At 46.1% G+C, this 24,378-nt stretch overlaps 1 pseudogene; it reads left to right on the forward strand.

Annotated features, from left to right (window-relative positions):
- LOC113327659 overlaps positions 1-24,378 on the forward strand; it is a 39,967-nt pseudogene that overhangs the window by 13,493 nt on the left and 2,096 nt on the right.

Raw genomic sequence — 24,378 nt, forward strand, 5'->3', positions numbered from 1 at the left:
TCTATCCACTAAAATCAAGTACACTTGCCTGCATGCTTTCCACGTATCTTTTTATATACATGTGTCTGATAGTGAGATATATGTGTACACAATTTGCCCCTTTTCTTCGGGCTTGAATGACTAATGGGTGCCTTGAAGAAAAACTATCGTCGCATATTCTTCTCACTCCTAATAACTTCTCCTAGATACTTGGGCACGTCTTTTATTCGTGCATTAACTGCTTATGTAACGGGCACGTTTCCCATTACTCCCTTAATTTCCTTCTCTTTCTTTCGGGTATTTTAAGGATAGAAACAAGCTTTAATTTCATTCTTCCTAAACGCTCTCTCAGTTTTCATTCTTTTTTTCAGCCCTTAAATTCTCTGTCTGTCTTCATTGAACCTGTGACCTTAAATTCTCTGTCAATCTTCATTGAACCTGTGATCTTAAATTCTCTGCCAGTCTTCATTGAACCTGTGATCTTAAATTCTCTCCACCTTAGCATTAATCATGCCCGCTTCCCCTGTTTGTTTCTTCTACTGCTGTTTTTGCCGGTAAGTTTTTCTTTTTTTTATTTCCACTGTTTCACGCTGTGTCGATTTGTAAATTCTCTGCTACTGTTGTTCCTTGTTTGTGATGAAGAACTTCTACTGATGCTTGCATACTAGTTTGCCCCTGTTCTTCATCTTAAATTAAGGAAGCCACTATTTCGCGGGTATGAATTTTATGAAATTTTGAGCATGTATACTAATTTTAGGGTTTCTGCGTTATCGTGTGTGTATTGCTATGGATGTGGTCTTTTGATCTTTGGTAATGTTTTTGATTGTGTGTAACTTGTTCTTGATTTTAATCTTTTCGCAGCCATGTCTGACCGTCCGCGGCTTACTTATCAGACTCCTGATTCTGGGCTATCGAGATCTCCTCCGCGTAGAGAGTCTCAAGATGATGTTCGTCGGAGTCGAGTTTCTTCTGGAGCGAAGGCCTCGTCCTCTAGGGAAGAGATTCCTCCGACAATTCCGTTTGGTTCCCGAAGAGTTTTCGATCGCGCAGCGGCTCGTCCTCGTGATGATACTAGGAGTACGCAGGCTCCGCCTCGTGTTGTTTCTTTTGACATTCCTCCTCTACGTTCGTTAGTGCCCGAGCATCATCTGCGGTCTCCTTCAACTTTTAAAGGGAAGAATACGAAGGGTGTAGCTCCGAGGGCTGAATCTTCAAAGAATCCCCCTGTGAAGAGAAAAGCTTCTGAAGCGTTCATTAGTTCATCTGGCCCCGCCGAGGAGGATGAGACTGCCCCCTTGATACGCAGTGTCTCGGTTAGTAGGAAAAAAGTAACCTTCAAGCATATTGATCTCGAAATATTCAAGGAAAAGCATGAGCTTCAAGCCTTCGGGGTTCGTTTCTATGCCCCTGAGGATGATATTACTTATGAGCTTATCTCAAAGTATGAGTTCGATGAATTTCATCTGTTAACGACGGTTGGAGCATTCGAAGCTGGTCTTATGCTGCCGTTGTACAAATCAGGGGATTCCTTCTACTATGACGTGCTCGCTACTCGTGAAGGCTCTTCCACCAACACTCACTTCCGTTCCATATCCCAACTATCAGGGAATTACCTCCGCGCCCTGAAGGAATGCTATCTGCGGAGTAAGGGGGAAACGTCAATGACTTGCTACGTCCCCAATCCCATGGAGAAGGAATGGTATACTCCTGAGAATTTCAATAACTCCTTCGGTGATTACGTTAATAGTAGGAATCGCAAGCCGTGGAGTGTCAGCCTTCGGAATCTCCCTGCTCCTCGGGGCGAGATTCGTCTGTTGAATGAGGTCAGCGATGCCAAGCTGAAGTATGTTCCTAGCACGGAGGGGTCTAGTCGTCGGAAACTCTTCCCCGCGCGAGAGAGGATCAAGCGCGATCATGACTACGAGTGGCACGCCACCGTTATCGAGATAGTTGGTCCGTGGGCTTACGGTTGGATTCCTGGTCCCCGCGGTTGGAGGCCTACCGAGAGTAGTAAGCCACGCGAGTCTCCTCCTTCTCGCTATGGAGATTTCTGTCCCTGGCGTCTGAACTTTGCGGGTATGAATTTTCCTTATGCCCTTGACGTCGTAGAGGGAAACGAGGAGGAAGGTTCTGGTGCTATACTTCCACCGAAGAATACCTCAACTTCTCAGGTACGCGGGTTCTAGCTGCGCTTCTATTTTAGAACTTCACCAGTCGGGAAAAATAATTCTTTTTAGGCCGAAGTAGTCTTCTACTATTGTGATGGGCGAGGCTGAAGCCCAAGAAGAAGTTACTAGTCCAGTGAACGAAGAGTTTGCTGAGGATGAGATTACAGATGGGGAGGAACGTACTGGTACCTCCCCTATCAATGTCGAAGAAGAGGTCTTCGCTGGTCATGTTGGTGATGAAGGAAGGAACAAATCCGTGGTGACTGATGACGTTGTTATCGGGGATGTTTCCGTCCCTGCTGGTGATGCCGCGGATACCCTTCCCGCTTCTCAAGAATTTTCTTTTGATCGGATGTACTCCACGGGGGAGTTCTTTGACGAAGCCCTCGATTTTCCCGAGGACTTCTCTTTACTTTCCCCCAATGATGATTGGGATGTTCTTGGTGGTGATGGTAATGGAGACGCTACTGTAGAAGATGGTGGTGCGGAGGAGCATGCTGCGCATGTAGGCGCGGAGGAGCATGCCAACATTTGTGCTGAGGGGGTCATGTCAGAGAAGGGGAAATCGGTCATCGATGCGCCTGCTGATAATCTTCCACAGTCGCCGACGTCTGAGGGTGAGGACGCCATCATGGATTGGTTCAAGGAAAAGAATCTTCTATTTGTCTCTCATCCCGCCCCTGTTGTTGCTGGGGAAAAGGAATCAACCGCGTATACCCGTCGCATGATGGAGATGTCTTCTAGGGCGCGGGTGTCTGAAGCCTGGGGAAAAAAGTCGAGTGTTCCCGAAGCTACCCTTGTGCCGGAGCCTCCTACTTCCGTTGCCGATATGATGGACATCGCCGACGGGTATCAATATGGCTTTCCGCAGCAGCGTGTGTTGGAGGTAAATTTTCGTATATACTTTTTCGTGGCGATCAAATGCTTCGGTGAAATAACGTTTTGTCATCTTGATGTGTAGATGATGAGGAGTGAGCATTGTAACCACGTGCTGTATCAGTTCTTCAAAGCGAAATCTCTGAAGCTCGAGGCTAAGCTTCGTCACAGGGAAAAGGAATTATCTGCGGCTGAGGTGGAAATAGAAGAACTGAAGAAAAGCCTTAAGGAGAAAGAAAAGCTGGGTGAAGCAGAGGCCGGTCTTCGTTCAGAGCTTGTTGCTGTGCGCGCTGAGTTAGAGAAAACTCGCAGCCAAGTTTCAACTTTCACAGGTTTGGTTCTTTTCCCTCGCAGTATGTCGTCATTCTTCTATTTCTTAGTTGTTCTATCTGAGTCTCCCCACCCTATCTCCAGTGGGTGGTGTCCCCGAGATGATATGGCTTCGAAACGAAAGAGCTCGGCAAAAATCTCGTATTAGAGATCTGGTTGAGAAAATTAAGAATGAAGCCAAGAAATGGGATGCTCGGGCTGAGGTATGGCGCGCGCGGCATGTTCAGATGGTCGACATGCAAAATCTGTACAACCATGATCGTGCTTTATTTAATGGCACACTGCTGTGGACACGTGATAATCTGCGGGAAGTCCGTGAGCGTACTTCCTTATTGGAATCTAGGATTCAGCTGCTGGAAGAAGAATTACAGACGGCTCGATCCATTCCTCTTTCAGGGGTCCAGGATAATATGCTCTGTCTTGCCAGAGAAAGAGATGATGCTCGTGCCAAAGTCTACGCTCTCAGCAACGCTCTTGCCGCGTCCCGTGCCGACGTAGCTCGTCATGTTGAGTCTGAGAGAAATCTTGAAGTGTGCATGTACAGACTTAGCAAAGGGGTCTCAGAGATAAATAAATAGGTCGACCACCTTCGTCATATGGACTCGATGAAGCAGGTAGAATTAGATTCCTGTCAATTTACTCTCACCAACCTTCAACTAGACTATAAGAAATTATCCGCGGAATATGATCATCTTGATGAAGCGCGAGATGCGGTTGTTAATGAGTATGAAGAGGCTTCGGCTTGTGTCGAAGGTATAATCCCATTTCATCGAGTGTTACCATGTTTTTTTTCTACGCTAACTCCGTGGTGTTGTCTTTTTCAGAGCTCGAGGGACGCCTTCGCGTCACAAATGAAAAACTTGAAAAGGCTCAATCTTCCTTAGCGCAGTAGGAAGAACAGACCAATCACTTCAAGAATTTAGCAGCAACCCGCGAGGAGGCCATTGGTGCTGCTTCTAGAGAAGTGAATCGGCTATCTTCGTTATTATCCCAAGCCCAACAGCGGACAACAGTTATTAAGCACAAGGCTCGTTGTCAATTGGCCGAGGAGACGAACAAGATGCTGGAGAGGATAGAACTTGGCTTAAAGAACGAGCATGGTCTCGTGAAGAACTATCCTCGTCGTCCCGTTCCTTCTGCCTTGTCCGGCTCCTCGGGACCCTCTTCTGGTGGGAGTGTCCCTTCAAGTCTTCGGAATAATCCTGCCGATGGGGCAGCAATCTAGGTAGAGACCGCAACATTTTGTAGGGTCCGCGACATCCTTATCCTTCCCTTTTTGTAATCATGTAACAAGAATATTTTTTGCTGATATCCTGTAAAAGGAATATTTTTTGATGTGTATCCTTGAATTGGTCTTTCACCTCTTGTAATCATCCATTATGAAATGAATCCTCTTCTTGATATACCTGCAATGTTGGTTTGTTTTTATCTTAAGCATTTGTGAAAAAACAAAACAAAAGTTTTTAAGTGTTTGGGTGCGATACTGAAGGAAGGTACCTTCGTGATCGTCTTGAGACCTGTCACCCCGCTGGCGAATCCTGGGCCAGAGGATTCCCAGACGGTGGGGGCCGGGGCAACGTTCTAGGATATGGGATTAAAATATTTACACACCCATTCCGTCAACCCGTTGCCTTAAGATTGGTTGGGTATCTCTTTCTGCTGGGTGCCTTCCCCCTGGTCCTACACTTATGGACACTGATGGGGGAGCCCTAAGAGATTGTAGATTAACTACTTTCCCCAATATTGTCGGTAGATTCCGCTGACTTGATAATTTGAAAGCTTGTTTGATTGATAAGTTGCGGCCTGCAATTCCTCTTCCAGAGATAGAAACATGTGGAGCGGTCAGGCTCCCTTCTTCTTCTGGTACACTCCAAGCAGATTCAAATCTGCGTTGCTCCTATGGGAAGTATGGTTTGAGCCACTTAGCATTCCAAGGATGCCGGAGGACTTCGCCTTTTAGATTACGAAGGTAGTAGGAACCGTTACCCGCGACGTCGTGTATTATAAAAGGTCCTCCCCACGTGGGTCCTAACTTTCCCCATTTCTTTTCTTGCTGATACCGTGGGATTGTTCTCAACACATACTGCCCCTCTACAAAATTCCGCAGCTTTACCTTTTTGTTGTACTCCCTTGCTAGTCTTCGTTGATAATTTTCCATCTTTTGTAATGCTACTTCCCTTCTTCCTTCCAAGTCGTCCAACCTTTCTAACATCATATCTGTTGTGAGGTTTTTCTCCCAAGCTTCGGTCTTCGTGGTTGGCATGAGGATTTCCGTAGGTATGACTGCTTCAGCTCCATAAGTTAGAAGAAACGGGGATTCCCCGGTGGCGGATCTTCGTGTTGTCCTGTATTCCCATAACACATTGTGCAGTTGTTCGCACCATCTTCCCTTATGCTCGTCTAATTGTTTTTTGAGTATAAGAGCGAGGGTCTTGTTGGTAGCTTCTGCTTGTCCGTTGCTTTGGGGGTATATGGGGGTGGACTTGTTCTTTCTTATTTTGAAAGTATCGAAGAGCATGTCTATATTTTTTCCCTGTAATTGCTTGCCGTTATCAGATACAATTTCAGCGGGTATACCAAATCTGCAAATGATGTTCTGGAATATGAAAGTAAACACATCCGTGTCTCTGATCCTGGCCAAGGCCTTAGCCTCCACCCATTTACTGAAGTAGTCCGTGGCTACTATCAAAAATCGTCTCTTCCCTGATCCTTCGATGAAAGGCCCGACGATGTCTACGCCCCATTTTGCAAATGGCCACGGGCTATCGACGGAGTTTAACATTGTTGCCGGCGCGTGGATCTTTTTTTGCGAAGCGCTGACATTCTTCACATCGTCGGGACATCCTCGCGGCATCTTGTATCATTGTTGGCCAGTAATATCCTTGCGTTTTTGCTTTGTCAGCTAGTGATCTCATGCCGCTATGATTCCCCGCGTCACCATAATGGATATCATTTAGAATTCGATGCCCCTCTTTTCGGGACAAGCAACGTAGTAATGGTCCAAGGAAGGATTTCCTATACAGGACCCCATCCCGAAGATCATATCTTCCCACTTTGGAGAGTATCTTCCTAGCTTGTTTCTGATCCGCAGGTAAGCTTCCTTTTTTGAGAAAGGCATGTATTGTCACCCTCCAGTCATCTTCGTTGCTGAAGTCTTCGTCTTGATTTGCTCTTGACAGGATATCCTCTTCGTCAAAGTCATTATGGATGTCTTCTCCTACCTGGTCTTCGATATTTTCTTCCATCGTATCTTGATTGGTAGCGAAGGAGAATTGAGATGTAATCGAAGGCTCGTATACCCTTGCTATTTTAATAGCTTCGGCATTTTTATCCCTCAGAATGGATGATATATATGCTAGGGCATCCGCGTGCCTGAGGTCCCTTCTGCATAAGTGCCGGAACTTAATGTTCGGGATTTGTGATGCCAATGTTTGGACCAAGGCCATGTAAGCTGAGAGGGTGTCATCGTACACATTATACTCGAGCCCTATTTGCCGTATGACAAGCTGCGAATCACTTGTCAGCCTTACATCGGTTACCCCCATCTCTATTATTATACGTAGGGCGTGTACGACAGCTTCGTATTCAACAATGTTGTTGGTATGCTCTTTGAATTCCAATCTAAGTGCCTGTATAATCCTTTCTCCAGTTGGGGTGATAATGACAATGCCTATTCCTGCTCCTTCCTTATTTTTAGATCCGTCGACAAAGACTTCCCATTGTCTATGACTCGCAGGTTCGAGGATATCCATTGGATCCTTGATTTCTTCCTCGGCTTCTGGTATTCCCTTAATCTCTTCGTCGTTGTCAAGGGGGAGGTCTGCTAAGAAATATGCCAGCACTTGGGACTTCTGAGAATGTTGAATTTCATGAATGATGTTGAATTGGTCCAGATGGGTGTTCCATTTGGCTATTCGGCCCACTTTTCCCGTGCTTTTGAGGACTGCTTCCAATGGTGCTTTGCATGGTACCCTGACGAGGTGAGTTAGGAAGTAGGTTCTCAGTTTTTGGGTAGCCCATACCAGTGCGAGGATGAGTTGTTCAATCTTAGTATAATTTCTTTCCGCGGAATTGAGTGTCTTGCTGACGTAATAGATAGGCTGTTCTACCTTTGTATTGGTTTTGACTAATACCGCGCTGACTGCGTCCTCCGTTGCTGCTATGTACAGTGCCAAAACTTCATCAGGGTCTGGCTTCTACAGGATCGGGATTGAAGCTAGATGTTCTTTGATTTTTTGGAATGCTTCCTCGCATTCGGCGGTCCATTCGAACCTGCTCCCTTTTTTAAGAATATTGAAGAAATGTTTGCATTTGTCCGAAGACCATGCAATAAATCTGCCCAACGCTGCTATGGACCCATTGAGCTTCTGCACTTCCTTCAGATTCTTTGGGGACGGCATCTCTACTATGGCTTGAATCTTCGTTGGGTCTACCTCGATGCCCCTTTTCGTCACCAGATACCCGAGGAACTTCCCCGAGGTGACACCGAAAGTACATTTCTCCGGATTCACTTTCATGTGATGCTGTCTCATTGCTTCGAAGATATTCCTCAGGTCCTGGTGGTGATTTTTACGCAGCTTGCTTTTGACGAGCATGTCGTCCACGTAGACTTCTAGGGTTCCTCCAATCCATGGTTTGAAGATAGCATCGACCATCCTTTGGTATGTTGCCCCTGCGTTTCGGAGCCCGAAAGGCATTCTGGTATAGCAATAAAGGCCATGTGGGGTATAGAACGCTGTGTGTGGCTGATCTTCTTCTGCCAGGGCTACTTGGTTGTAACCAGAATATCCGTCCATGAACGACAGCTCTTCGTACCCTTCAACTGCTTCAACCAGTTGATCTATGCTCGGCAGGGGATAGCTGTCCTTTGGACATGCCTTGTTGAGATTAGTAAAGTCGATGCATATTCTAACCCCTCCATTTTTCTTAGGAACAATGACCATGTTGGAGATCCAGGTAGGGTACTTGACTTCCTTGATAAATCCTGCATCTAGTAGCTTCCGAAGTTCTGTTTCTACCGCCTCATGATATTCTGGAGCCACTTTTCGTATTTTCTGCCTGAACGGGGGCGTGCCCGGTTTGATGCGTAGTTCATGTTGGATTACTTTTGGGTCAATCCCCGACATATCTCCTAACTTCCAGGCGAACACATCCGCATATTCCTTAAGTAATTTGGTTAAGGAATGTTCTCTTCCTTCGTCCATGATGGTCCCAATTTTGACCATCTTCGGGTCTTCTTCCGTTCCTATGTTGATTTCCTTTACGGGTTCTACTGGTGTGAACACAGGCTTCGGGTTTCCGAGGACTGGGGAGCTCTTTAATTGCTATTTAGCGTGTTTCTGCTCTTCGCTGGTTGTTGAGGTACTTGTTTCCGAGCCTTGGACATTACCATCTTTCGTCAAGCCTTTTCCTGTAGTTTCCTTAAGGAATAGGTCTACGGCTTTCTCTTTCGCGGTTTCTTGATTTCTTACTCTTCGGATTTTTCGCTGCTCTTCTTGCTCATTGTTGATATGATCCTGAGTGTCCTGGCACTCTCGCGTAGCGATTCGATCTCCCTTGATCTCCATTATTCCCTCAGGTGTTGGAAATCTGAGGTATTGGTGGTATGTTGTCGCAACTCCTTTGAGATTGTGTACCCATTGTCGTCCAATAATGGCGTTGTAGGGGGAAGGGGTGTCCACCACACTGAATCGGGTATCCAGTTTCATGGGCCCTGCGTTAACCTGTAACACGATGTCTCCCAAGGGCTTCGTGGCTGCTCCATTGAATCCGTAGATGGTGTGATAAGAGGTCATCAACTGTTCATCATGGAGCTTCATCCGTTTGAATGCATCATAGAATAGGACATTTACAGAGCTTCCCCCGTCTATGAGGATCTTTTTGAGGTTACATCCAGCTACTGGTAATGTTAGGACCAAGGGATCGTTATGGTCTTCCATATCTTCTTCGATATCCTCGGCATCGAAGATGATAGGAGATTCCATCCATTCTTCGTGTTCGTCCACCGCTATCCCATCGACCTTATATAACTCGCAGCGGTCTTCGAATTGCTTCCGTAACCTTTTTCCAATCTGCGCTGTGAGTGAGGGTCCTGTGGCTTCGGAACACGAGATGGTGTTGATTGTTCGGTTTTCTTCCGGAAGTTGGACTGGTTTGGTTCGTTTGGATCTGTCCTCGGTAACCTCCTTTCGTATGTAATGTTTGAGCTCTCCCGCATCAATTAATTTTTGGATCATTATTTTAAGGTTCTTGCATTTTTCGGTCTGGTGTCCGTTGAAACAGTGATACTCACAGTAATCTTTAGACCTCTCGGATCTCGGGGGCTGCTTTCCCTTAGACCATGGCCACTCTAAGTTTTCCCTCCCTTTGATCTCTCGTAGGATACGAGCATAGCTAGCGTTGAGTTTCGTGTAAACTTGATCTTCGAATTTTCGGTCGCCTGTTCTTCGTTCATCCCTCCGTTCCTTCCTATCTTCGTGAGGTCTCTCATCTGAGCAACCCCTTTTGGCCCCATTGGTTTGTTCCGCTGAATTGGTGCGGTGAGACCTCTGCGGATATGCCCTCGGGTTTTCCCGTTGAATTTCTTCAAGTCGAGCGTGCTTCTCGATAATTATTCGGAGATCTCCTTCTGTCTTGGGCACGCTCCCGTGAATTTCAACAAATAGGGGACTCATTCGGTCTAAGCCCCATTTGTAGCAGTTGATGCTTACCACTGGGTCCACGCTCCCTATGGCTTGGAAGATCTTATGCCATCTGTTTGTGTACTCCCTCGTGGTTTCCTTGTAGCCAATTGCTAGTGAAAAGAGCTTATCCATCCCGGTGTTTACAGTCTTGTTGTACATGTATGTTCTTAAGAATTTCTCTGCGAGTTGGTCGTATGAGTGGATGGAGTTTGGTGGGAGATTATCAAACCATGATAACGCCGATCCATTCAAGTTTGAAGGGAAGTATCTACAGAGTACGGCGTCGTTCTGACCCCATCTAGCTAAGACACGGTTGTAGTACCGAACATGTGCAGCAGGGTCGCTGGATCCATCATAGCATTCGAACGTCGGGATAGGGCATTTCAGTGGAATAGGGGTGTTGGCCAAGCGATGCGTTAAGGGCGTGGAGTTAGCTTCTCTCATGACCTCTTCTAACCTTCCCCCACCTTGTTTATTTTTTAATTGCCTGATCTCTGCCATCATCTCATCTCGTAGTTCCTCCATTGCGCGTTGGTGCTCTAAATTCTTCAGCTCATTACCGTCTGACTCTCCATCGTCATAATCCGGGTCGGATACGCTACGTCTCCTTGTCGCGTCTTCATTAGCCGCTAGGACGACTCTACAGTCTTGGTTTGGCTCTGGTGCTTTGGAGCTTGCTTCATCAAGTTGTTGGATGGTCTTCGTGCTTAGAGCAATCCGCTCCTTTAAATCTTGATTTTCTCTGGCCAACAGAGCTACAGCTTCTGCGTAAACCTGCTGGCTCTTCCTCAGTTCCTCAAGCTCAGCCATTAGTCGGTGTGATTGGTTGGACCCCTGATTGGGAGTCCCAGCGCGTGCCGCTACAGCCGTGGTGCCGCCCTCCTCCATGGTCTGTACTAAAGGTGGCAGGGGTTCAGCTTCGGTTGCTGGTGTTTCCAAATTGGAGTGAGCGCCCCTCTGCGGTGCCAGAGCCGCCGGTATGGTTTGATTCTGATTATTTGTTAGCGGCATTCCAAAAGTTAGAAGGTGCGCGGGTTGGAATGTTCTGGATTCATCCACCCTTTCTCTTGGTTGATTAAGTTGACTCATGGCGAAGGTATTGCTAGCCTCCGCAGCCTTCGGGACTACCGCAGCCTCCCCGTACTTTATCGTTGCTGCTCTGAGAGCCGCCGCTGCAACTGAATTAGCGTTCATAGGTGAAGTGATTTCCGCAGTATCTTGCCTTCGATTGGTCATTTTAGCTTTATCTCCTTTCTGCTTGCTTCGGGTGATGATCGGGGTTGTCCTGGGTGTTTCTTTTGACAAAGCTTTGGATTTTCCTGCTTCCTGCGTCTTTTCCATCACGTGCCCTTTTGTTGATAATGAAATCTCGCCGAAACTTGCCTTCTTTACTCACAATACGTTCTTTCTGCATAAGTTATTTCAAACAACAAAAACGGGAATATCCGCGTGAAGCGGGTTAGTTGGCGAAATACAATCTTCCAGGAGAGAATTAATACACGCAAGTTATAATATACGGGTTAAAGTTTTATTAAAGGAGATCCTTAGTATAAAAACTACGAAAATTGTAAATCCGCGGATTAGAACAATAACTCTTATCGAAGATAAAAGGTGGGTTTTTGAACATAATACAGTTAACGAATGATCTATACGGTCCGAGCTGATAAATCAGAGCAATCATATGCCAATTTAAAATGAAATCACAGGACAAGATAAATCTTTTACCGGGACGAAGTCCCTGTTTCTAGCGCCAAATTGTGAGCACACAAACCGCGAGGGGGTCCGAACGCTCACAATCAATCATTATCATCCAAAGAGATTGTAATGATGATATCCTGGTGTTGATTCATTGGCTCAAAACCTTCGGGTTTATCATGGCCTCATCTAACAACTCCATGCAAGGCGTTTGCGCATGGGATATAAGTATTAAGGAAAACAAAACATATAAGTAGACATCCATGGAGCTAAATAAATGTAAAGTGCTGAAATGTAAATAAGACCAAGGTTTACGTGGTTCAGCACTAAGGCCTACATCCACGGGGTTTGTTGTTTTACTATGTTCTTCACGGTTACACGAATAGTCGAATGACTTTTGGGTTTACATGTTTCTCTCTTCTAAGTGATTAACTTACCCTTGCAATCTCTCTCTCTCTCTCTCTCCTTCTCTTCCTGATTTTTCCGATCTCCCTTCCTCTTGGTGGAGACGGGGTATTTATAAGGTTAGAATGTGGGACCCATCTCTGAAGACCGTTGGAACCTTATATTCTTGTGTCCGTGCGTTCATCACGCGGAGGTCTGCGTTTGCCCCTTGATCCCGCAGAGGCATCCTCGCTCGTTCCACAGGTTGGTCGACACGTACACTGCTCAGAGTGTTTAATGCGGGTAGTTGAGGGGTCTGCTCGTGTCAGACAAGTGTCTTCTGCCCCTGTCAGTTCGTGTCAGGTAACTTTCTCTCCACCGTTGATCTTAGCTTCTCTTTTGGGGATGAGATAAAGTAACTCCTCGGGGTTTATTTGGTGTTTCGTGACGCATCATGTTTTGATGTTTTGGCCTGCATGCTTTCCACGTATCTTTTTATATACATGTGTCTGATAGTGAGATATATGTGTACACAATTTGCCCCTTTTCTTCGGGCTTGAATGACTAATGGGTGCCTTGAAGAAAAACTATCGTCGCATATTCTTCTCACTCCTAATAACTTCTCCTAGATACTTGGGCACGTCTTTTATTCGTGCATTAACTGCTTATGTAACGGGCACGTTTCCCATTACTCCCTTAATTTCCTTCTCTTTCTTTCGGGTATTTTAAGGATAGAAACAAGCTTTAATTTCATTCTTCCTAAACGCTCTCTCAGTTTTCATTCTTTTTTTCAGCCCTTAAATTCTCTGTCTGTCTTCATTGAACCTGTGACCTTAAATTCTCTGTCAATCTTCATTGAACCTGTGATCTTAAATTCTCTGCCAGTCTTCATTGAACCTGTGATCTTAAATTCTCTCCACCTTAGCATTAATCATGCCCGCTTCCCCTGTTTGTTTCTTCTACTGCTGTTTTTGCCGGTAAGTTTTTCTTTTTTTTATTTCCACTGTTTCACGCTGTGTCGATTTGTAAATTCTCTGCTACTGTTGTTCCTTGTTTGTGATGAAGAACTTCTACTGATGCTTGCATACTAGTTTGCCCCTGTTCTTCATCTTAAATTAAGGAAGCCACTATTTCGCGGGTATGAATTTTATGAAATTTTGAGCATGTATACTAATTTTAGGGTTTCTGCGTTATCGTGTGTGTATTGCTATGGATGTGGTCTTTTGATCTTTGGTAATGTTTTTGATTGTGTGTAACTTGTTCTTGATTTTAATCTTTTCGCAGCCATGTCTGACCGTCCGCGGCTTACTTATCAGACTCCTGATTCTGGGCTATCGAGATCTCCTCCGCGTAGAGAGTCTCAAGATGATGTTCGTCGGAGTCGAGTTTCTTCTGGAGCGAAGGCCTCGTCCTCTAGGGAAGAGATTCCTCCGACAATTCCGTTTGGTTCCCGAAGAGTTTTCGATCGCGCAGCGGCTCGTCCTCGTGATGATACTAGGAGTACGCAGGCTCCGCCTCGTGTTGTTTCTTTTGACATTCCTCCTCTACGTTCGTTAGTGCCCGAGCATCATCTGCGGTCTCCTCCAACTTTTAAAGGGAAGAATACGAAGGGTGTAGCTCCGAGGGCTGAATCTTCAAAGAATCCCCCTGTGAAGAGAAAAGCTTCTGAAGCGTTCATTAGTTCATCTGGCCCCGCCGAGGAGGATGAGACTGCCCCCTTGATACGCAGTGTCTCGGTTAGTAGGAAAAAAGTAACCTTCAAGCATATTGATCTCGAAATATTCAAGGAAAAGCATGAGCTTCAAGCCTTCGGGGTTCGTTTCTATGCCCCTGAGGATGATATTACTTATGAGCTTATCTCAAAGTATGAGTTCGATGAATTTCATCTGTTAACGACGGTTGGAGCATTCGAAGCTGGTCTTATGCTGCCGTTGTACAAATCAGGGGATTCCTTCTACTATGACGTGCTCGCTACTCGTGAAGGCTCTTCCACCAACACTCACTTCCGTTCCATATCCCAACTATCAGGGAATTACCTCCGCGCCCTGAAGGAATGCTATCTGCGGAGTAAGGGGGAAACGTCAATGACTTGCTACGTCCCCAATCCCATGGAGAAGGAATGGTATACTCCTGAGAATTTCAATAACTCCTTCGGTGATTACGTTAATAGTAGGAATCGCAAGCCGTGGAGTGTCAGCCTTCGGAATCTCCCTGCTCCTCGGGGCGAGATTCGTCTGTTGAATGAGGTCAGCGATGCCAAGCTGAAGTATGTTCCTAGCACGGAGGGGTCTAGTCGTCGGAAACTCTTCCCCGCGCGAGAGAGGATCAAGCGCGATCATGACTACGAGTGGCACGCCACCGTTATCGAGATAGTTGGTCCGTGGGCTTACGGTTGGATTCCTGGTCCCCGCGGTTGGAGGCCTACCGAGAGTAGTAAGCCACGCGAGTCTCCTCCTTCTCGCTATGGAGATTTCTGTCCCTGGCGTCTGAACTTTGCGGGTATGAATTTTCCTTATGCCCTTGACGTCGTAGAGGGAAACGAGGAGGAAGGTTCTGGTGCTATACTTCCACCGAAGAATACCTCAACTTCTCAGGTACGCGGGTTCTAGCTGCGCTTCTATTTTAGAACTTCACCAGTCGGGAAAAATAATTCTTTTTAGGCCGAAGTAGTCTTCTACTATTGTGATGGGCGAGGCTGAAGCCCAAGAAGAAGTTACTAGTCCAGTGAACGAAGAGTTTGCTGAGGATGAGATTACAGATGGGGAGGAACGTACTGGTACCTCCCCTATCAATGTCGAAGAAGAGGTCTTCGCTGGTCATGTTGGTGATGAAGGAAGGAACAAATCCGTGGTGACTGATGACGTTGTTATCGGGGATGTTTCCGTCCCTGCTGGTGATGCCGCGGATACCCTTCCCGCTTCTCAAGAATTTTCTTTTGATCGGATGTACTCCACGGGGGAGTTCTTTGACGAAGCCCTCGATTTTCCCGAGGACTTCTCTTTACTTTCCCCCAATGATGATTGGGATGTTCTTGGTGGTGATGGTAATGGAGACGCTACTGTAGAAGATGGTGGTGCGGAGGAGCATGCTGCGCATGTAGGCGCGGAGGAGCATGCCAACATTTGTGCTGAGGGGGTCATGTCAGAGAAGGGGAAATCGGTCATCGATGCGCCTGCTGATAATCTTCCACAGTCGCCGACGTCTGAGGGTGAGGACGCCATCATGGATTGGTTCAAGGAAAAGAATCTTCTATTTGTCTCTCATCCCGCCCCTGTTGTTGCTGGGGAAAAGGAATCAACCGCGTATACCCGTCGCATGATGGAGATGTCTTCTAGGGCGCGGGTGTCTGAAGCCTGGGGAAAAAAGTCGAGTGTTCCCGAAGCTACCCTTGTGCCGGAGCCTCCTACTTCCGTTGCCGATATGATGGACATCGCCGACGGGTATCAATATGGCTTTCCGCAGCAGCGTGTGTTGGAGGTAAATTTTCGTATATACTTTTTCGTGGCGATCAAATGCTTCGGTGAAATAACGTTTTGTCATCTTGATGTGTAGATGATGAGGAGTGAGCATTGTAACCACGTGCTGTATCAGTTCTTCAAAGCGAAATCTCTGAAGCTCGAGGCTAAGCTTCGTCACAGGGAAAAGGAATTATCTGCGGCTGAGGTGGAAATAGAAGAACTGAAGAAAAGCCTTAAGGAGAAAGAAAAGCTGGGTGAAGCAGAGGCCGGTCTTCGTTCAGAGCTTGTTGCTGTGCGCGCTGAGTTAGAGAAAACTCGCAGCCAAGTTTCAACTTTCACAGGTTTGGTTCTTTTCCCTCGCAGTATGTCGTCATTCTTCTATTTCTTAGTTGTTCTATCTGAGTCTCCCCACCCTATCTCCAGTGGGTGGTGTCCCCGAGATGATATGGCTTCGAAACGAAAGAGCTCGGCAAAAATCTCGTATTAGAGATCTGGTTGAGAAAATTAAGAATGAAGCCAAGAAATGGGATGCTCGGGCTGAGGTATGGCGCGCGCGGCATGTTCAGATGGTCGACATGCAAAATCTGTACAACCATGATCGTGCTTTATTTAATGGCACACTGCTGTGGACACGTGATAATCTGCGGGAAGTCCGTGAGCGTACTTCCTTATTGGAATCTAGGATTCAGCTGCTGGAAGAAGAATTACAGACGGCTCGATCCATTCCTCTTTCAGGGGTCCAGGATAATATGCTCTGTCTTGCCAGAGAAAGAGATGATGCTCGTGCCAAAGTCTACGCTCTCAGCAACGCTCTTGCCGCGTCCCGTGCCGACGTAGCTCGTCATGTTGAGTCTGAGAGAAATCTTGAAGTGTGCATGTACAGACTTAGCAAAGGGGTCTCAGAGATAAATAAATAGGTCGACCACCTTCGTCATATGGACTCGATGAAGCAGGTAGAATTAGATTCCTGTCAATTTACTCTCACCAACCTTCAACTAGACTATAAGAAATTATCCGCGGAATATGATCATCTTGATGAAGCGCGAGATGCGGTTGTTAATGAGTATGAAGAGGCTTCGGCTTGTGTCGAAGGTATAATCCCATTTCATCGAGTGTTACCATGTTTTTTTTCTACGCTAACTCCGTGGTGTTGTCTTTTTCAGAGCTCGAGGGACGCCTTCGCGTCACAAATGAAAAACTTGAAAAGGCTCAATCTTCCTTAGCGCAGTAGGAAGAACAGACCAATCACTTCAAGAATTTAGCAGCAACCCGCGAGGAGGCCATTGGTGCTGCTTCTAGAGAAGTGAATCGGCTATCTTCGTTATTATCCCAAGCCCAACAGCGGACAACAGTTATTAAGCACAAGGCTCGTTGTCAATTGGCCGAGGAGACGAACAAGATGCTGGAGAGGATAGAACTTGGCTTAAAGAACGAGCATGGTCTCGTGAAGAACTATCCTCGTCGTCCCGTTCCTTCTGCCTTGTCCGGCTCCTCGGGACCCTCTTCTGGTGGGAGTGTCCCTTCAAGTCTTCGGAATAATCATGCCGATGGGGCAGCAATCTAGGTAGAGACCGCATCATTTTGTAGGGTCCGCGACATCCTTATCCTTCCCTTTTTGTAATCATGTAACAAGAATATTTTTTGCTGATATCCTGTAAAAGGAATATTTTTTGATGTTTATCCTTGAATTGGTCTTTCACCTCTTGTAATCATCCATTATGAAATGAATCCTCTTCTTGATATACCTGCAATGTTGGTTTGTTTTTATTTTAAGCATTTGTGAAAAAACAAAACAAAAGTTTTTAAGTGTTTGGGTGCGATACTGAAGGAAGGTACCTTCGTGATCGTCTTGAGACCTGTCACCCCGCTGGCGAATCCTGGGCCAGAGGATTCCCAGACGGTGGGGGACGGGGCAACGTTCTAGGATATGGGATTAAAATATTTACACACCCATTACGTCGACCCGTTGCCTTAAGATTGGTTGGGTATCTCTCTGGGTGCCTTCCCCCTGGTCCTACACTTATGGACACTAATGGGGGAGCCCTGAGAGATTGTAGATTAACTACTTTCCCCAATATTGTCGGTAGATTCCGCTGACTTGATAATTTGAAAGCTTGTTTGATTGATAAGTTGAGGCCTGCAATTCCTCTTCCAGAGATAGAAACATGTGGAGCGGTCAGGCTCCCTTCTTCTTCTGGTACACTCCAAGCAGATTCAAATCTGCGTTGCTCCTATGGGAAGTATGGTTTGAGCCACTTAGCATTCCAAGGATGCCGTAGGACTTCGCCTTTTAGATTACGAAGGTAGTAGGAACCGTTACCCGCAACGTAGTGTATTATAAAAGGTCCTCCCCACGTGGGTGCTAACTTTCCCCATTTCTTTTCTTGCTGATACCGTGGGATGGTTCTCAACACATACTGCCCCTCTACAAAATTCCGCAGCTTTACCTTTTTGTTGTACTCCCTTGCTAGTCTTCGTTGATAATTTTCCATCTTTTGTAATGCTACTTCCCTTCTTCCTTCCAAGTCGTCCAACCTTTCTAACATCATATCTGTTGTGAGGTTTTTCTCCCAAGCTTCGGTCTTCGTGGTTGGCATGAGGATTTCCGTAGGTATGACTGCTTCAGCTCCATAAGTTAGAAGAAACGGGGATTCCCCGGTGGCGGATCTTCGTGTTGTCCTGTATGCCCATAACACATTGTGCAGTTGTTCGCACCATCTTCCCTTATGCTCGTCTAATTGTTTTTTGAGTATAAGGGCGAGGGTCTTGTTGGTAGCTTCCGCTTGTCCGTTTCTTTGGGGGTATATGGGGGTGGACTTGTTCTTTCTTATTTTGAAAGTATCGAAGAGCATGTCTATATTTTTTCCCTGTAATTGCTTGCCGTTATCAGATACAATTTCAGCGGGTATACCAAATCTGCAAATGATGTTCTGGAATATGAAAGTAAACACATCCGCGTCTCTGATCCTGGCCAAGGCCTTAGCCTCCACCCATTTACTGAAGTAGTCCGTGGCTACTATAAAAAATCGTCTCTTCCCTGATCCTTCGATGAAAGGCCCGACGATGTCTACGCCCCATTTTGCAAATGGCCACGGTCTATCGACGGAGTTTAACATTGTTGCCGGCGCGTGGATCTTTTTTGCGAAGCGCTGACATTCTTCACATCGTCGGGACATCCTCGCGGCATCTTGTATCATTGTCGGCCAGTAATATCCTTGCGTTTTTGCTTTGTCAGCTAGTTATCTCATTCCGCTATGATTCGCCGCGTCACCATAATGGATATCATTTAGAATTCGATGCCCCTCTTTCCGGGACAAGCAACGTAGTAATGGTCCAAGGAAGGATTTCCTATAAAGGACCCCATCCCGAAGATCATATCTTCCCACTTTGGAGAGTATCTTCCTAGCTTGTTTCTGATCCGCAGGTAAGCTTCCTTTTTCGAGAAAGGCATTTATTTTCACCCTCCAGTCATCTTCGTTGCTGAAGTCTTCGTCTTGATTTGCTCTTGACAGGATATCCTCTTCGTCAAAGTCATTATGGATGTCTTCTCCTACCTGGTCTTCGATATTTTCTTCCACCGTATCTTGATTGGTAGCGAAGGAGAATTGAGATGCAATCGAAGGATCGTATACCCTTGCTATTTTAATAGCTTCGGCATTTTTATCCCTCAGCATGGATGATATATATTCTTGGGCATCCGCGTGCCTGAGGTCCCTTCTGCATAAGTGCCGGAACTTAATGTTCGGGATTTGTGATGCCAATGTTTGGACCAAGGCCATGTAAGCTGAGAGGGTGTCATCGTACACATTATACTCGAGCCCTATTTTCCGTATGACAAGCTGTGAATCACTTGTCATCCTTACATCGGTTACCCCCATCTCTATTATTATATGTAGGGCGTGTACGACAGCTTCGTATTCAACAATGTTGTTGGTATGCTCTTTGAATTCTAATCTAAGTGCCTGTATAATCCTTTCTCCAGTTGGGGTGATAATGAGCCTATTCCTGCTCCTTCCTTATTTTTAGATCCGTCGACAAAGACTTCCCATTGTCTTTGACTCGCAGGTTCGAGGATATCCATTGGATCCTTGATTTCTTCCTCGGCTTCTGGTATTCTCTTAATCTCTTTGTCGTTGTCAAGGGGGAGGTCTGCTAAGAAATCTTCCAGAACTTGGGACTTCTGAGAATGTTGAATTTCATGAATGATGTTGAATTGGTCCAGATGGGTGTTCCATTTGGCTATTCGGCCCACTTTTCCCGTGCTTTTGAGGACTGCTTCCAATGGTGCTTTGCATGGTACCCTGACGAGGTGAGTTAGGAAGTAGGTTCTCAGTTTTTGGGTAGCCCATACCAGTGCGAGGATGAGTTGTTCAATCTTAGTATAATTTCTTTCCGCAGAATTGAGGGTCTTGCTGACGTAATAGATAGGCTGTTCTACCTTTGTATTGGTTTTGACTAATACCGCGCTGACTGCGTCCTCCGTTGCTGCTATGTATAGTGCCAAAACCTCATCAGGGTCTGGCTTCTGCAGGATCGGGATTGAGGCTAGATGTTCTTTGATTTTTTGGAATGCTTCCTCGCATTCAGCGGTCCATTCGAACCTGCTCCCTTTTTTGAGAATATTGAAGAAATGTTTGCATTTGTCCGAAGACCGTGCAATAAATCTCCCAACGCTGCTATAGACCAATTGAGCTTCTGCACTTCCTTTAGATTCTTTGGGGACGACATCTCTACTATGGCTTGAATCTTTGCTGGGTATACCTCGATGCCCCTTTTTGTTACCAGATACCCGAGGAACTTCCCCGAGGTGACACCGAAAGTACATTTCTCCGGATTCACTTTCATTTGATGTTGTCTCATTGCTTCGAAGATATTCCTCAGGTCCTGGTGGTGATTTTTACGCAGCTTTCTTTTGACGAGCATGTCGTCCACGTAGACTTCTAGGGTTCCTCCAATCCATGGCTTGAAGATAGCATCGACCATCCTTTGGTATGTTTCCCCTACGTTTCGAAGTCCGAAAGGCATTCTGGTATAGCAATAAAGGCCATGTGGGGTATAGAACGCTGTGTGTGGCTGATCTTCTTCTTCCAGGGCTACTTGGTTGTAGCCAGAATGTCCATCCATGAATGATAGTTCTTCGTATCCTTCTACTGCTTCTACCAGCTGGTCTATGCTCGGTAGGGGATAGCTGTCTTTTGGATATGCCTTGTTGAGATTAGTAAAGTCGATGCATATTCTAACCCCTCCATTTTTCTTAGGAACAATGACCATGTTGGAGATCCACGTAGGATACTTGACTTCCTTGATAAATCCTGCGTCTAGTAGCTTCCGAAGTTCTGTTTCTACTGCCTCATGATACTCTTGAGCCACTTTTCGTATTTTCTGCCTGAACGGGGGCGTGCCCGGTTTGATGCGTAGTTCATGTTGGATTACTTTTGGGTCAATCCCCGACATATCTCCTAACTTCCAGGCGAATACATCCGCATATTCCTTAAGTAATTTGGTTAAGGAATGTTCTCTTCCTTCGTCCATTATGGTCCCGATTTTGATCATCTTCGGGTCTTCTTCCGTTCCTATATTGATTTCCTTTACGGGTTCTACTGGTGTGAACACAGGCTTCGGGTTTCCGAGGACTGGGACGCTCTTTAATTGCTATTTAGCGTGTTTCTGTTCTTCGCTGGTTGTTGAGGTACTTGTTTCTGTGCTTTGGACGTTACCATCTTTCGTCAATCCCTTTCCTGTAGTTTCCTTAAGGAACAGGTCTACGGCCTTCTCTTTCGCGGTTTCTTGATGTTTTAATCTTCGGATTTTTCGCTGCTCTTCTTGCTCATTGTTGATATGATCCTGAGTGGCCTGGAACTCTCGCGTAGTGATCCGATCTCCCTTGATCTCCATTATTCCCTCAGGTGTTGGAAATCTGAGATATTGGTGGTATGTTGCTGCAACTCCTTTGATCTTATGTATCCATTTTCGTCCAATAATAGCGTTGTAGGGGGAAGGGGTGTCCACCACACTGAATCGGGTTTCCAGTTTCATGGGACCTGCGTTAACCTGCAACACGATGTATCTCAAGGGCTTCGTGGATGCTCCATTGAATCCGTATATGGTGTGATAAGAGGTCATTAACTGTTCATCATGGAGCTTCATCCGTTTGAATGCATCATAGAATAGGACGTTTACAGACCTTCCCCCGTCTATGAGGATCTTTTTGAGGTTACATCCAGCTACTGGTAGTGTTAGGACCAAGGGATTGTTATGGTCTTCCATATCTTCTTCGATATCCTCGGCATCGAAGATGATAGGAGATTCCATTCATTCTTCGTGTTCGTCCACCGCTATCCCATCGACCTTATATAACTCGCAGCGGTCTTCGAATTGCTTCTGTAACCTTTTTCCAATCTGCGCTGTGAGTGAGGGTCCTGTGGCTTCGGAACACGAGATGGTGTTGATTGTTCGGTTTCCTTCCGGAAGTTGGACTGGTTTGGTTCGCTTGGATCTGTCCTCGGTAACATCCTTTCGTATGTAATGTTTGAGCTCTCCCGCATCAATTAATTTTTGGATCATTATGTTAAGGTTCTTGCACTTTTCGGTCTGGTGTCCGTTGAAACAGTGATATTCACAGTAATCTTTAGACTTCTCGGATCTCGGGGGCTGCTTTCCCTTAGACCATGGCCACTCTAAGTTTTCCCTCCCTTTGATCTCTCGTAGGATACGAGCATAGCTAGCGTTGAGTTTCGTGTAAACTTGATCTTCGAATTTTCGGTCACCTGTTCTTCGTTCATCCCTTCGTTCCTTCCTATCTTCGTGAGGTATCTCCCCTGAGCAACTCCTTTTGGCCCCATTGGTTTGTTCCGCTGAATTGGTGCGGTGAGACCTCTGCGGATATGCCCTCGGGTTTTCCTGTTGAATTTCTTCAAGTCGAGCGTGCTTTTCGATAATTATTCGAAGATCTCCCTCTGTCTTGGGCACGCTCCCATGAATTTCAACAAATAGGGGACTCATTCGGTCTAAGCCCCATTTATAGCAATTGATGCTTACCACTGGGTCCACGCTCCCTATGGCTTGGAAGATCTTGTGCCATCTGTTAGTGTACTCCCTCGTGGTTTCCTTGTAGCCAATTGCTAGTGAAAAGAGCTTATCCATTCCGGTGTTTACAGTCTTGTTGTACATGTATGTTCTTAAGAATTTCTCTGCGATTTGGTCGTATGAGTGGATGGAGTTTGGTGGCAGATTATCGAACCATGATAACGCCGATCCCTTCAGGCTTGACGGGAAGTATCTGCAGAGTACGGCGTCGTTTTGACCCCATCTAGCTAAGACACGGTTGTAGTACCGAATATGTGCAGCAGGGTCGCTGGATCCATCATAGCATTCGAACGTTGGGACAGGGCATTTCAGTGGAATAGGGGTGTTGGCCAAGCGATGAGTTAAGGGCGTGGAGTTAGCTTCTCTCATGACCTCTTCTAACCTCCCCCCGCCTTGTTTATTTTTTAATTGCCTGATCTCGGCCATCATCTCATTTCGTAGTTCCTCCATTGCGCGTTGGTGCTCTAAATTCTTCGGCTCATTACCGTCTGACTCTCCATCGTCATAATCCGGGTTGGATACGCTAGGTCCCCTTGTCGCGTCTTCATTAGCCGCTATGACGATTCTACAGTCTCGGTTTGGCTCTGGTGCTTTGGAGCTTGCTTCATCAAGTTGTTGGCTGGTCTTCGTGCTTAGAGCAATCCGCTCCTTTAAATCTTGATTTTCTCTGGGCAACAGGGCTACAGCTTCTGCGTAAACCTGCTGGCTCTTCCTCAGTTCCTCAAGCTCAGCCATTAGTCGGTGTGATTGGTTGGACCCCTGATTGGGAGTCCCAGCGCGTGCTACTACAGCCATGGTGCCGCCCTCCTCCATGGTCTGTACTAAAGGTGGAAGGGTTCAGCTTCGGTTGCTGGTATTTCCAAATTGGGGTGAGCGCCCCTCTGCGGTGCTAGAGCCGCCGGTATGGTTTGATTTTGATCATTTGTTGGTGGCATTCCAAAAGTTAGAAGGTGCGCAGGTTGGAATGTTCTGGATTCATCCACCCTTTCTCTTGGTTGATTAAGTTGACTCATGGCGAAGGTATTGCTAGCCTCCGCAGCCTTCGGGACTACCGCAGCCTCCCCGTACTTTGTCACTGTTGCTCTGAGAGACGCCGCTGCAACTGAATTAGCGTTCATAGGTGAAGTGATTTCCGCAGTATCTTGCCTTCGATTGGTCATTTTAGCTTTATCTCCTTTCTGCTTGCTTCGGGTGATGACCGGGGTTGTCCTGGGTGTTTCTTTTCACAAAGCTTTGGATTTTCCTGCTTCCTGCGTCTTTTCCATCACGTGCCCTTTTGTTGATAATGAAATCTCGCCGAAACTTGCCTTCTTTACTCACAATACGTTCTTTCTGCATAAGTTATTTCAAACAACAAAAACGGGAATATCCGCGTGAAGCGGGTTAGTTGGCGAAATACAATCTTCCAGGAGAGAATTAATACACGCAAGTTATAATATACGGGTTAAAGTTTTATTAAAGGAGATCCTTAGTATAAAAACTACGAAAATTGTAAATCCGCGGATTAGAACAATAACTCTTATCGAAGATAAAAGGTGGGTTTTTGAACATAATACAGTTAACGAATGATCTATACGGTCCGAGCTGATAAATCAGAGCAATCATATGCCAATTTAAAATGAAATCACAGGACAAGATAAATCTTTTACCAGGACGAAGTCCCTGTTTCTAGCGCCAAATTGTGAGCACACAAACCACGAGGGGGTCCGAACGCTCACA

Source organism: Papaver somniferum, unplaced genomic scaffold (genome assembly GCF_003573695.1).
Source record: "Papaver somniferum cultivar HN1 unplaced genomic scaffold, ASM357369v1 unplaced-scaffold_107, whole genome shotgun sequence".
Taxonomy (NCBI): Eukaryota; Viridiplantae; Streptophyta; class Magnoliopsida; order Ranunculales; family Papaveraceae; genus Papaver; species Papaver somniferum.